This window comes from Triticum dicoccoides, chromosome 6B (genome assembly GCF_002162155.2).
Source record: "Triticum dicoccoides isolate Atlit2015 ecotype Zavitan chromosome 6B, WEW_v2.0, whole genome shotgun sequence".
Lineage (NCBI taxonomy): Eukaryota > Viridiplantae > Streptophyta > Magnoliopsida > Poales > Poaceae > Triticum > Triticum dicoccoides.
In genome coordinates this window covers 502,728,180-502,742,679 of record NC_041391.1, presented here as the reverse complement: position 1 = coordinate 502,742,679, position 14,500 = coordinate 502,728,180, and positions in this window count along the sequence as shown.

The following is a 14,500-nucleotide window of genomic DNA, read 5'->3' as shown; positions in this document are numbered from 1 at the left end:
GAACCGCCGCCGGGTCGTCCCTATATATACACAGGTTGACGCCCGGCCGGTTTACGGAATCCCGAGGCCGGCTCATACAAGTGTCCGACTCGGTCTGTGCCTCCCTGACATACAATACAAGTTATACAACTATGGCGGTTTACAACTATGGGCCCTAATCCGCCTTTGGGATCTGGGCCTCTAAGCTTCATCTGTAAAGCGTCATCTTCTTGGTCTTCATGGGCTTCAATATAGTTGATGGTGAACCGGCCCCTCCTGGGCGGTTTACACTCAGTAGTTATATCCCCAACAAACTCTATGTTTGCTCATTGTTGAAATCAGTCTCACTGAGTTTATGCAATCGGTCTCACCATGATGAGGTTTTGCCCTAGCCCTAGCACATCGGTCCCACCGAGTTGATCACATCGGTTCCACCGAGATTCCTAACATTCACATTTTGAACTGAATTGGTCTCAGTGAGTTCTTCTATTCAGTCTGACCGAGTTGGGTCAAATGTGTGTAACAGTTGGATTTTATGTGGAGGCTATATATAGCCCTTCACCCCCTTCTCCATTTGTGAGAGAGCCATCAGAACGTGCCTACACATCCACTACTTATTTTTGATAGAGAACCACCTACTCATGTGTTGAGACCAAGACATTCCAGGCCTACCACTAGAATCTTGATCTCTAGCCTTCCCCAAGTTGCTTTCCACTCAAGTCTTCTTTCCACCATAGCCAAATCTATGAGAGAGAGTTGAGTGTTGGGGAGACTATGATTTGATGCACAAGAGCAAGAATTTCATCATCAACACACCATCTATTACCTTTTGGAGAGTGGTGTCTCCTAGATTGGTTAGGTGTCACTTGGGAGCCTCCGACAAGATCATGGAGTTGAACCAAGGAGTTTGTAAGGGCAAGGAGATCGCATGCATGTGTAGGTTGATTGCTTGACTTGTGCTAAGTTTCTAAAATCTGCCAAGACTTAAAATTGGGAAAATGTTAGATTTTTATTTGGTAAAGTAGTCTAATCACCCCCTCTAGACCTGCTTTTGATCCTACGAGTGCTATCAGAGCATTGGTCTCCACTTGCCTTGATTTCCATAGCTTTTGGTGATCATAGCCTCGGTTTCACAACCTAGGAGAGTATGGCGTCTAGCAAGGGAAATTACCACCATAGAGGTCCTTACTTTGATGGTACTAATTTTGCTAGTTGGAAGCATAGGATGAAAATGCATATTCTTGGTCATAACCCCGCCATTTGGGCTATTGTGCATATTGGTTTGCAACGTGAATATTTCAACGATGGAAGAGAACCGGATCGTGAAGTGACCGCGGAAGAATTGAAGGTGTTGCAATACAATGCTCAAGCTTGCGATATCCTCTTCAATGGATTATGCCCCGAAGAATTCAACAAAATCAGCTGCCTTGAGAATGCAAAGGAAATTCGGGATACTTTGGTTGATATGCACAAAGGTACCGAGTCCGTCAAGGAATCCAAATTGGATGTGCTTCAAAGTCAAGTTGACAAGTTCAGAATGAAGGATGGTGAAGGAGTCGCTAAAATGTACTCTAGGCTTGCTGTCATTACAAATGAGATTGCCGGCTTAGGAAGCAAAGAGATGACCGACAGATTCATCATCAAGAAAATCCTAAGAGCCTTGGATGGAAAATATAATTCGATGTGCACCTTGATCCAAAAGATGCCCAACTCTAAAGATCTCAAGCCAACGGAAGTCATTGGGAGAATTGTTGCTCATGAGATATCACTCAAGGATAAGGAAGAGCTTCACAGCAAGTCCAGTGGTGCTTATAAAGCTTCATGTGATGCTCCTACAACATCAAGTGAAAAACAAGTCTTCAATGAAGAATTGAGCTTAATGGTGAAGAACTTCAACAAGTTCTACAAGAGTAGAAGCAAAGAGATAAGTTCCAAGTCAAGGTCCTACAATGAATAAAGATCTTCTAGTCGTGATTGCAATTGCTACAATTATGGAAGACCCAGACACTACTCCAATGAGTGTACGGCTCCCTACAAAAGAAGAGAAGACTCGCCTAAAAGGAGAAGTAAAAGAGATGAATCACCACCAAGAGAGAGAAGGAGTAGAGATGATCGTTATGACCGAAGACCCTCTCGTAGTAGCAAGGATTCAGAAAGGAAGGATAAGTCATCAAAGATCTACGCAAGACGAAGACATCAAGCTCATGTTGGTGAATGGGTATCCGGTTCCGACTCCGACAACTACTCCGAGAGAAGTTATCACTCTGACTCCGAATATACTCAAGATGAAGGTGTTGCCGGTCTTGCACTTGTGTCATCCAACTCCTACGACATATTTGACTCACCAAATGAAGGGATTGGAAGATGCTTCATGGCTAAAGGCCCCTAGGTATCACACCCTGAGTATTTTGATTCCAATAGTGATGAAGATGATTTGCTAGGTGATGATGCACTACTAGGGAAAACCCCTATAGTAGCGCGGGTTTTAATGCTATCAATAGCGCCGGTGGGCGCGCTACTAATACGACGCTAGAGCTAACAGTTAGTAGTATCACTGTATAGACCAGCGCTACTACTATTGACTATATCAGCAGCGCTTTTCTCACACGCGCTACTATTAAGTAGCTGTAGCACTTTTCTTTCCCCACGCTACTGTTGTATCTTTCAATATATTTTTCTGCTTCCTATTGATGTAGAATAGTACCGCGTTTTAATAAACAGCAATTTCACATATACCAGATAACAATAGCATTAACCACAATACCATATAGTCATACAATAGTCATACAATGTTATTAAGCATTATAGGTACTCATATATAGTCAACATGCATCCTCACACACAGATATGGTTCATACAGTAGCATATATGATAAGCACTACTAGGTAGTCATACAACATATAGCAGTCTACTAGGGGTAGTCATACAACCACACACATATGTAGTTCTAGATGATATCGGCGATGACCATCATCCTCAAGCCATGGCGTTGGGTGTTCCTGATAGTAATTAGGATGGCTTGTCCAACATGAAGATTCTTGCCAACGAGGAAGCTCTTCCACCCAACCGAGCCGAAGTGTGTGCGACCGTCCGTGTCCACGACGTACGCATAGGTAGTGATGGAGCCCCTTGCATAAGGCATATTCCAGCAGAGCCTTCTTCATCAGGCTCGATACCCCGACTCACAAATAGGCTCTTTGGCAATTTACGAATAAGAAAAACATATCAATTAATAAGTAGCCTTGCACATACTCTTGCAAATATATTTCTACTAAGTATAGATTTCTACACTATCAAAAACAGTACTACATTTCTACTAAACTTGAATTATACTAATAAGTATGGATTCTACACTATTAACGGTTCCTTGGACTCTAGCTACACTAAAGCATATCATCGATCGGACAGTAAGCATGTCATTGGACTCTAGACTAATTAAGCATGCCATCGGACTCTACACTAAAGCATATCATCAGCTAGCTTCTACACATCATATTATTGGACTCTACACTAAGCATATCATCGGAGTCACTAAGCATATGTTGGACTCTACACTAGGTAAGCATGTAATCGGATTCTACAATAAGCATATCATTGGATTCTACACTATGCATATCATCCGATTCTACATACAGATAATTTGCATTTGTAAGTATAACAATAAAGCATATAATGAAATTACCACAGTAAGTACAACATACCATAACATGCCGATCAACCATGGTACTTGTCAGGCGGGTCATGAATGGCACCCCGACAAAGTCAGCACGTGGCGGAATTATGTCCATAGGTTGCACACCTCCACCTTGCTTAGCCTTATTCTTCGAGTATAGATGGCTTCATCAAGTGGGTCCTCATCATCTTCCTCCATGTTGAAATAAATGACGGCCATTTTGGGTCTTTCTACTCTGAAGGAGAAGCTGATCAGCTCACCACCAGTGATACCCATGTGGGAGATGAAACAGTCCCATCCATCTCCTCCCATCTGTGACATATTTCGACCTTTCTCCACCTCCATAGTGTAGGGGGGCCCAGGAGCCTCAAAGGTCACAATGTCTCCGGTCATCTTGTTGAATTCCAACCTCACATTACATGGGACGATCTATGTATACACAATGCATTAATGCCAATAACACTAAAAACAAAATTGTTGTTATAAGTTTCGTATATTTTGTTTCCGCCACAGGAAGAAAACTCGGCTGGAAGTAGATGCTGAACAACGTGCCAGTTGGAAGGCTGCTGGCGCATCTTGCTTGCATAGTCGACATGGTGGTGGTGGTGGTGGCGGCGCCATTATCCTAAAGCAATATTAGAAAAGGATTAACGATCCACTTCAGAGGAAAGAAAAACATATAACAAGAACTACCATATGATTAACCTAAACTAAACCACAAGAAAACTAAACCAGGCTACTCAATGTTTCCTACATATTCTAGCACAAGTCATGGAAAAATTCATGAAAAAATCTGGCATGACCTTTGCCAAAAAAGGACATATCGAGCGCCTGAAATTTACCGGAACAGAAACTACCCAACACTCCGACAAGACATAGGCCGCTCGGAGGTGTTACCTGCAAACATGGCCACTTGGGCAAGCACATATCCTATTTGAGCAACACTAGATATACATGTTTATATCTACATCATATGAGAAATTCTTGAGCAACACTAAATAAACTAGTTCTACTAAAAAATCTGCATCATCATCTATTCAAAATGTTCAATACCTAAAACATCTACATCATCATCCACTATTACTATTTCTAAACCCTAAAAATATGCCCTAAGTTCAGAATATAACAAGTACATGACATTTTTTTCAAATTCTACCAACTAAAATTTTCCATTACTAAAATTTCTAATCAAAGGACCTAAATTTTCCTACTCTATTCAAAACACATAAAATAGTCTAAAACATTATTCTATTGCAAAACCTACATTCTACAATGTGTACATTCTAAAATCTACATTTAAAGTACCTACATTCTACAAGAACAAAAATAAGGAAGGGAGGGAGGAGGGGTAGGAAGGAGGGAGGGAGGAGGGGTAGGAAGTAGGGAGGGAGGAGTGGGAGGAAGGAGGGAAGAGGTGGGAAGGAGAGGGGAGGGAGGAGGAGCTACCTCGGTGGCGGTGACGACCGGTGGGGGGGGGCAACGACAACAGGATGGAGGAGGGAGCTAGGGAGGAAGGGGCAATGGCGATAGGATGGAGGAGGGAGGGGTGACGGCGGCGGGATGGAGGAGGAAGGGGGCGACGACCACTAGTACAGCGAGGTGCTATACAAATGGTTTTAACCCCTTTTCACGACGGTGCTTGGAACCGTCGCCAAGTGAGTGTGGGGGATAGGGGGTACTTCCCACACGACCCAGAAACCGTCGGGGATAGAGAGCCTTGATGCATACAGTTGCCCCTATATAACCGTTTTCGATGTCTCGCATATCCAAAATGCTTCATCCTTGCTACTCATTTGTGCTCGCATTGCTATCGTAGTTGGAGTTTTGTGGTGTTACCTCAAACCAGGCAGATTCCAGGCATGGGAGTTTTCTAGGCACGTACCAAACTGGCTCTACGTTTACGATGCCTGGCACATCACAAACAGTTCATGATTATAAACCGTGTACGATAGGTAGACATTCACACATATTTAGTTTTCCCACACCGTATGTGATAGTGTGTCACATCACACACGCTTTGCAAACAGCAACTGTGTGCATTGTTACACATGTTTCCACTCCGTGAACCACGTCGAATTATGATGTATATCGCACACGCTGTGCTTTGTTAACCGTGTGCGCCCTAATGACCTGCACACCATAATTTCACCCTAATTTAGTTGCTGCTATTTAAAATTATACCTAATTTAAACTTGAAAGTGGGCTATATCTTTACTCATATCCATGAGGTTCAAACAACCAATGCATTATTCAATTCATAGGTACATATGTTTAAGAATTACAGAAGCACCAAATAAAGAATGATGAACCAGGGTTCTATACTTTTACTATTACATATGGTAAAGAAAGAGGCGACAAACATTCTGGTTGTTGAACAAGGTGAAGCGGAATGGCCCTATTGTGCTCTCCTGGATGCAGAAGGCACGCACGACTCTAGTCCAACCCATTATGATGGTTGACCACCAATCATGTAGTTTGAGAGGTAATCTTAAGTAAACTGCTTCAGGATCCACTGCAAAGGAAAAAAGGTTCAGACATTGTCATCTAACACAACTCATTACGGGCAGTAAAAAGAAGGCTACATGGTTCTTACTTACCATCCTGCAGTTCACTGTTGTCTTGCATAATGTGTAAACATATAGTTCTTTTGACATCTTTTGACCCATTTTAATAACAATCTTTATCAGTTTCCTCACTTGATGCTGGTTCATGAATATCTCATTGCCCCATACGCAGAAAGTGTCGAAGTGTGGATCTTTGGCAATGACATTTGAACTACCAAGTTAATATTAGAAGCTAAACAACAATTGCAAAATGATGTAGTACAACACTCCCTCCATCCCATTGTATAAGATTTTATACACGTATATCTAGACATCATCAGAACATTAAGGTAACACGAACATTAAGGTAACACTCTTCCTTGTTGCTATGTAGCCTGGGATTGCATATTTAATCATTCAGTACAATGCATGTTGCTATGTAGCCTCTGATATATTAAATATGGCACTAGTTAACCTACTGATAAATGGGTTACAAATATATTCAGTGAAATGTCCGATTCGACTATTAATCCCTTATCAGCCCCGAGGCTATATGGTACCAGCTACCGAGATCCTGAACAGTGAGTACATATAAGAAATGAAATGAAACTAACCTCGATGGAAAAAACAACACTGTTCTCAATGTTGTCCTATATGAGAACATATAAAGGCATGTTAAGCACAACAGGCTAAACATCAACCAAATATATCCATGGTAGACAACATAATCTACAAATGATAGCTTCAGTGTGCAGGCTTAAGCATGCTAGTTAAGCAAAACAAGAAGTGGAAAGGTGTGTTAATTGCATCATGCATAACATTTATAAAAAAGGAAATAGTCATTCAAACTGGTATTGTGCAGGTCTAAAGTACACTAGTTGTTGTTAAAAAAATGAAAAGGCATGTTAACTGCAATATCCATAACATCGACCAAATATTGTAATTCATAGTGGTATTGTTGAAACTGTTATTGAGGAAATTGAATTGCACGACAAGTAGTTGCACATATAGAGCATCACATTGTGAAGAACTGAAACAAACAAGGCATAAGGACATCTCTAGACGATCCTTTAAAAGTTAAAGGACTAAAACAATTAGTGGATATATATATACTCCAGCAATTTTTGGCCGTTTCTAGTCGATCCCCTAAACTTAATGTTGTAAACTTCAATGATCAAGTTCAAAGTAGGTTCAACCGAAAGTAGCATGCATTCAAACATCAACAAAGTTAGTTTTGCATAACCAAGCATAAAACATAAATTTAAACTAAGCTAAACTACTTTCGGTCGAAGTAGAGGTCAAGCCAATCCTTCCTCGTTAAGTATGGTGTGCCACGAGCCGGGTCTGGTCCGGTGTCGTCATCAGGGTCGTTGGGGAAGGCACTCCTCCACTCGTCGATGTCGATCTCCTCATCCTCGCCACCCACCTGGATGCCCTCCGTGTCGCCTTCCTTGCTGCCTTCGACCTCATCATTGGAGGAGAGAGCGATAACCTCACCGCCCTCCGCGTTGCCGTCCTCACCACCTTCGATCTCGCCAAGCATGATAATCTCGCCGCCCTCCGTGCCACCTTCCTTGCCGCCTTCGACCTCATCATCGGAGGACAGCGTGACAACCTCACTGCCCTCTGCGCCGGCAAAGATCGCCCGCTCTGCCTCCACGAGCTCCGGGTGCTGCCGGCGGAGCTCTTGCATGCAAGCCTCACCGGCGGCCTCGGCCTCGAGGCGCTCCCATGCCTCATGGTCCTCCCGCTCCATAGCCAAGCTCACCACCCCTGGCTCCGGCGGAACAAAGTGGACTGGACGTGTGTCGAAGGGCCAATTTAGCCTAGCCGCCACACCGTGGTAGAGGACCTACCAGCGGTCGTACTCCATGGTCGCGAGCTTGGCTATGTGGAAGCTACGGAGCCACCGGCGGGTGTGCGTCTCTCGACCTGTAATCTCGGCAACCCATGTCCCCCACCGCCGCTGCCAAACCTCGAGGTGGGACCTCGTCGGCTGCCAGGTCCGAGGGAGGACGGGGAAGTCCTTGAACCGGCGTAGGGGCGCGGCGGCTGGCGGATCGGGGGACCGATGACGGCGGATCGATAAAGAGCCCGCGGAGGACAACGGGGACACCTTGGCAGCCACCTCGCCGACATCGAGTAAAGAGGCTATGATAAACCTCTCTTGGGCCATTGGCTCCTCGAGCTCCCCGGCACATAGGCAGAGATTGAGGATGGAGGCGGCGGCGATGTCGGCGACCTACCAATGGTTACGGGGGTTGTGGGTGTCGGTGAGCACAACTATTTTTGTGATTGCGAGGTATGCAGAGGCGGGAGTATTTGGGGAGCGAGCTAGTGTGTTTGACATGCCGGCTATGGAATGTAGCCGGCGCACCTTTTCGCGTAAGCCATAGGCGTACTATACACCGACGGTGCTCCAGGATATTTTGTATTGCATCTCATACGGTTGGTGATAATAAACTGTGTGGGATCTACTTGATTTTTCATTTTCATTTGAATTACATAATGGGGTCAAATCGACAATGGACAGTGTTTGAATTGCTAGACCTTTTATCAGCAGTGAACATGCAACTATATGTGTGTCGCAAAAAAATTGGAATTATTCAGGGTTCGTTTGGAAATTTATACATTAAATTGGTTCTCTAGCAATTTCAGGTGCACAATTCAAAATTAAAGCACATGCTCCAGTCCATAAATACAGGTTGCAAAATCAAATGTTTGTCCTTGGTTAAAAGCTTAGGTCACATGCAATAAATGAGAATGAATGTCAAACACCTTGACATTGTCGATCAGCCGCTAACATTGAGATACATGGTTTTAAAATTCTAGTAAATCGAAAATTCGACTAAAATTCATGAAACTTGACATGATATCATGGAACGATATTGACATGCTGTGGTAAAAATATTTTCTCATTTGGGGCAGGTTTGGGTATAAGCTTCTCGGAAACCGAAGCTTCTCTCACAACAAGCTAGATGGTTTATGTAGGGAACATGCCACCTTGGGGGACAAATGATATATGTTACCTCTTCTTACTTTCTAAATATTTCTCCTGTCAACATAGAACAACACAAGTGTTGTGTCATTTTTTGGGAGTTTTCGGGGTTCGCTTGGACATTTTTATACATTAACTGAGTTTTCTATGCATTCATGTGCATAATTCAAATTTGAACTACATGCACATGCTCCAGTGCATATAAAGTGGTTTAGAATTGGGATGTGTGTCCTTGGTTACATGCTTAAGTCCCATGCAAGAAATGAGAATGAATGTCAAACACCTTGCCACCGTCGCTCGGCCGCGAATATTGAGATACATGGTTTTAAAATTCTAGTAAATCGAAAATGCGTCTGAAATTTATGAACCTTGACATGCTAGCATGGAACGGCATCAACATGCAGTGGTAAAAATATTGTCCCAATTTGGGGCAGGTTGGGGTATATAAGCTTCTCACAAACCATAGCTTCTCACAAGAAGCCTCATGGTTACATTAGGGAACATTTCACCTTTCTGGACAAAACGATAGCCGCTGCCTCTTCTTGATTTCAATTCTTTTTCTAGTGACAACATAGAACAACATGAGTGTTGTGTTAAATTTTGGCATTTATCGGGGTTCGTTTGGACATTTTTATGCATTAATTGACCTTTCAATGCATTTATGTGCATAATTCAAATTTGAACTACATGCACATGCTCTAATGCATATAAATTGGTTGAAATTCAAATATGTCTCCTTGGTTGCATGCTTAGGTCCCATGCAAGAAAGGGGAATGAATGTCAAACGCCCTGCCACCGTCGCTCGGCCACAAACATTGAGATACCTGATTTTTAAATTCTAGTAAATCCAAAAGTTGTCTGTAACTCATGAAACATGGCATGCTATCATGGAGCGACATCAACATGCCGTCGTAAAATTTTTGTCCCACTTGGGGCAGGTTTGGGCATAAGCTTCTGACAAACCAGAGCTTCTCAGAAGAAGCCTGATGGTTTCGGTAGGGAACGTTTCACCTTTCTGGACGAAACGATAGCCGTTGCCTCTTCTTGATTTCAATTTTTTCTCTAGTGTCAACATAGAACAACATGAGTGTTGTATCAAATTTTGGAATTTAGGCGTTCGTTAGCACATTCTTATGCATTAGTTGAGTTTTCAATGCATTTATGTGCATAATTCAAATTTGAACTACAGGCACATGCTCTAATGCATATGAATTGGTCGAAAATTCAAATTTGCGTCCTTGGTTGCATGCTTACGTCCCATGCAATAAATAGGAATGAATGTCAAACACCCTGCCATCATCACTCGATTGCAAACATTGAGATACCTAGTTTTTAAATTCTAGTAAATCCAAAACTCTTCTGAAATTCATGAAACCTGGCATGCTATCATGGAATGGCACCCGACATGTCGTGGTAAATTTTTTTGTCCCATTTGGGGCAGGTTTGGGTATAAGGTTCTCACAAACTAGAGCTTCTCACAACAAGCCTGATGGTTTCGGTAGGGAATGTTTCACCTTTCTGGATGAAATGATAGCCGTTGCCTCTTCTTGATTTCAATTTTTTCTCCAGTGTCAACATAGAACAACCTAAGAGTTGTGTTAAATTTTGGAATTTTTTGGGGTTCGTTAGCACATTTCTTATGCATTAATTGAGTTTTCAATGCATTTATGTGCATAATTCAAATTTGAACTACATGCACATGCTCTAATGCATATAAATTCATTGAAAATTCAAATCTGGGTCCTTGGTTGCATGCTTAGGTTCCATGCAAGAAATGGGAATGAATTTCAAACACCCTGCCACCGCCACTTAGCCGCAAATATTGAGATGCCTGGTTTTTAAATTCTAGTAAATCCAAAACTCGTCTGAAATTCATGAAACCTAGCATGGTAAATTCATGGAATGGCGCTCAACATGCCATGGTAAATTTTTTGTCCCATTTGGGGCAGGTTTGGGTATAACTTCTCACAAACAGAGCTTCTCAGAACAAGCTTATTGGTTTTGGTGGGGAACGTGCCACCGTTGGGGACGAAACGATAGCTGTTGCCTGTTATTGCTTTCAAAAAAAAATCTAGTGTCAACATAGAACAACAGGAGTGTTGTGTTAAATTTTGGAATTTTTCGGGGTTCGTTTGGACATTTTTATATATTATCTGGGTTTTCTAGGCATTTTATGTGCATAATTCAAATTTGAAATACATGCACATGCTCGAGTGCATATAAATTGGTTGAAAATCAAATTTGTGTCCTTGGGTGCATGCTTAGGTCCCATGCAAGAAATGGGAATGAATTTCAAACACCAGGGCGCTATTGACTGACGGAAAAATGTTGAGATACTTTGTTTTTAAATTCTAGTAAATTCGTAACTCGTGTGAAATTTATGAAACTTGGCATGCTATCATGGAATGGCACCCGACTTGCTGTGGTAATTTTCATGTCCATTTTGAGAGAAGGTGCATTCGAATAACAGTCAACAAAGGCATTTTGAAACAACTAGCTTCCACTCTAACATCGCAAATGTTTTAGATTGAACACCCGTATGTACATTGACGGCTTCCCCAGTAAGCCAAGGGAAAATGTGCCGAGCAGGATTTGTGTAGCTCTTCATTGCAAACGTTTTAGATAGAACACTTGTATGCAAAGTGAGAGCTGTGGTCTTCCGTAGTAAGCCAAAGGAAAATTCATTGTGCAGGATTTGTGCATATCTTCAACACAAACAATTTTGATTGAATAAGGTATGCAAAGCAAGACTTCGGCGCTAAGCCAAGAGAAAATTTGGCAAGCAGGATTTCTACCTGCCTTCAACACAAACGGTTTTTCCGGATGACCCGTGTGCAACCACGTACAGACAATTTGGTAAGATTTGCATCTATCATATTGGGTATATTGCCATTTGTCAAACTGGAAAGATTGACATTTGGTTATCTAGTAACGTTGCCATTTCTCAATCCTTGTAACACTGCAATTGGTCAAAACATGCAACTAAAAATCACTAGCACTATCTAATTTTTGCAACTAAAATTCAGTAATTAAGCATAGATTTCATTCATAGATTAAGCAGTCGTGCTTAATTTATACAAACAGTTCAACTGCTATATGCATATATATGGTTGGTCGTCGCTAGGTGCCACGGCGCGCTCTTCTCGCGTCCGTCGGCGCGCTCAGGTTGTGGACATCTTTTCCTTGCGTGTTCAACTACTATATGCATATATATGGTTTCTCGCCGTTGAGGCGACCGCGGGGCACTCTGCTCGTGTCCCTCCGCGTGCGCTCTGCCACCGGTTGGGCATGGGCACAATCACGTCAGGGGCCCCATATGCATGCGATTGCTCCGTGCGCGTTGCCACGCGATGCAGTTACGTGCGGCATGATGGAGTTAAGTGCTACGAATTAGACTGCCATCAGGGCATTCCAATCGATATTCCAGGCCGTCAAGCTTCCCCTTTAATTCCCGCGGCCATTATAACCTTAGTCTCTTCAACCTTTCGATCACGCCCCACAACACAACAAGCATACCCATGACGATGCATAGAGAGGGGATGTCTAGCGGCACTCCAATGGAGTTCGGCGAGCATAAAGTGGAGACCCACGCGAGGGAGACGGATCTCTCCGTGGTGTACACCATCGACCCGGCCGTGGTGGACGACTATATCAACACCGTCAAGTAGTTGCTTGTTGGAGACAAGTACAAGGTGGTCGGCATCGACCTCCAGTACACCGCCAGTCTTCCCGGCAAAGATCAGAAGGTTGCCGTCGCCCAGTTGTGTGTGCGCCATCATGTCCTCATCTACCACTACTGCATGGCCATAGAGCCTTGCGTCCGTTTCGCCAGGTTTGTCAATAGCACCGACTACAAGTTCGCTATGGTGGAAACCACCAATGATGTAAAAGCGTTCACGTGTTACGGGCTTGGCCTGCAAGAACCTTGTCGAAATCCTGAGCACTACAGAGTCGGGCAGCACCAAGAAGGACTCCCTGGTTGAACTCGTTGTCAGTATCAAAACCGGTGGATCTCAGGTAGGGGTCCCGAACTGTGCGTCTAAGGCTGATAGTAACAGGAGGCGGGGGACACAATGTTTATCCAGGTTCCAGCCCTCTCTATGGAGGTAATACCCTACTTCCTGCTTGATTGATCTTGATGAATATGAGTGTTACAAGAGTTGAACTACCACGAGATCGTAATGGCTAAAACCCTAGATGTCTAGCCTACAATTATGATTGTTGTTGTTTCTACGAACTAAACCCTCCGGTTTATATGGACACCGGAGGGGGCTAGGGTTACACAAAGTCGGTTACAGAGAAAGGAATTTACATATTCGAATCACCAAGCTTGCCATCCACGCAAAGGAGAGTCCCATCCGGACACGGGAAGAAGTCTTCTGTCTTGTATCTTCATAGCCCAATAGTCTAGCCCATGTAAATAGTCTAGCTGTCTGAGGACCCCTTAATTCGGGACTCCCTCAGTTGCCCCTAAACCAGGCTTCAATGACGATGAGTCCAGCGCGCAGATTGTCTTTGACATTGCAAGGCGAGTTTCTCCTCCGATTACTTCAAAGTACCTAACTTAAAGAACAGTATCCGGCTTTTCATTTAATGTCGCGCTCATCGGCTTGTCCACCTTCAAGATTTCAACATCCATGTGTCGAGCGAATATGAGAGGTCGGGGCATTTTTGCACTTACCACCCTGACCATGCAAGAAAGTTGTCTATTAAAGAGACGGGGATCTTTAGATCCAGCCCACACCAAGTGTGGAATCCTCTAAGCTTGCCAGCGGAAACCACCCCAACATGGCTAGCGCTCCCAGCTCTTCCTCCCGCCCTCACGGCCCCAAAAAGGGTGATTGGGAGAAGTGTTCCGTATCCCACGGCCAGCTAGTGAAGCTGTAGACACAGGGATTTCTTCCCCCCGTAGATCTAGTCCCCGTTAGAGCTGGATTGGCTTCCTTTGATGGTGGGGAGCAGGCGGAGGGTTTCCCCAACCCATCCAGGGGGAACGAGTATGCTTCGTTCCCTATTTATTGAGAGCTGTCAGATTTCCAATCCATCCGTTCCTCCGAGGGCTTCTGGAGTATTATGGCCTCTAACTGCACAATTTTACTCCTGCCTCCATCCTGCACATCTCGGTTTACGTTGCTCTTTGTGAGCTATTTCTGGGTTGCGAGGCCCATTTTGAGTTATGGAAGAAGTTGTTTTGCCTCGTCCCTCGTAATCAAGAGGGATCAATATTTCAAGTGGGCGGAGCCGATGTGTGGCGCATCGCTGGGACCGGATACCCGTCCAGCACGCCGAAGAAGGCACCCGAGGAGT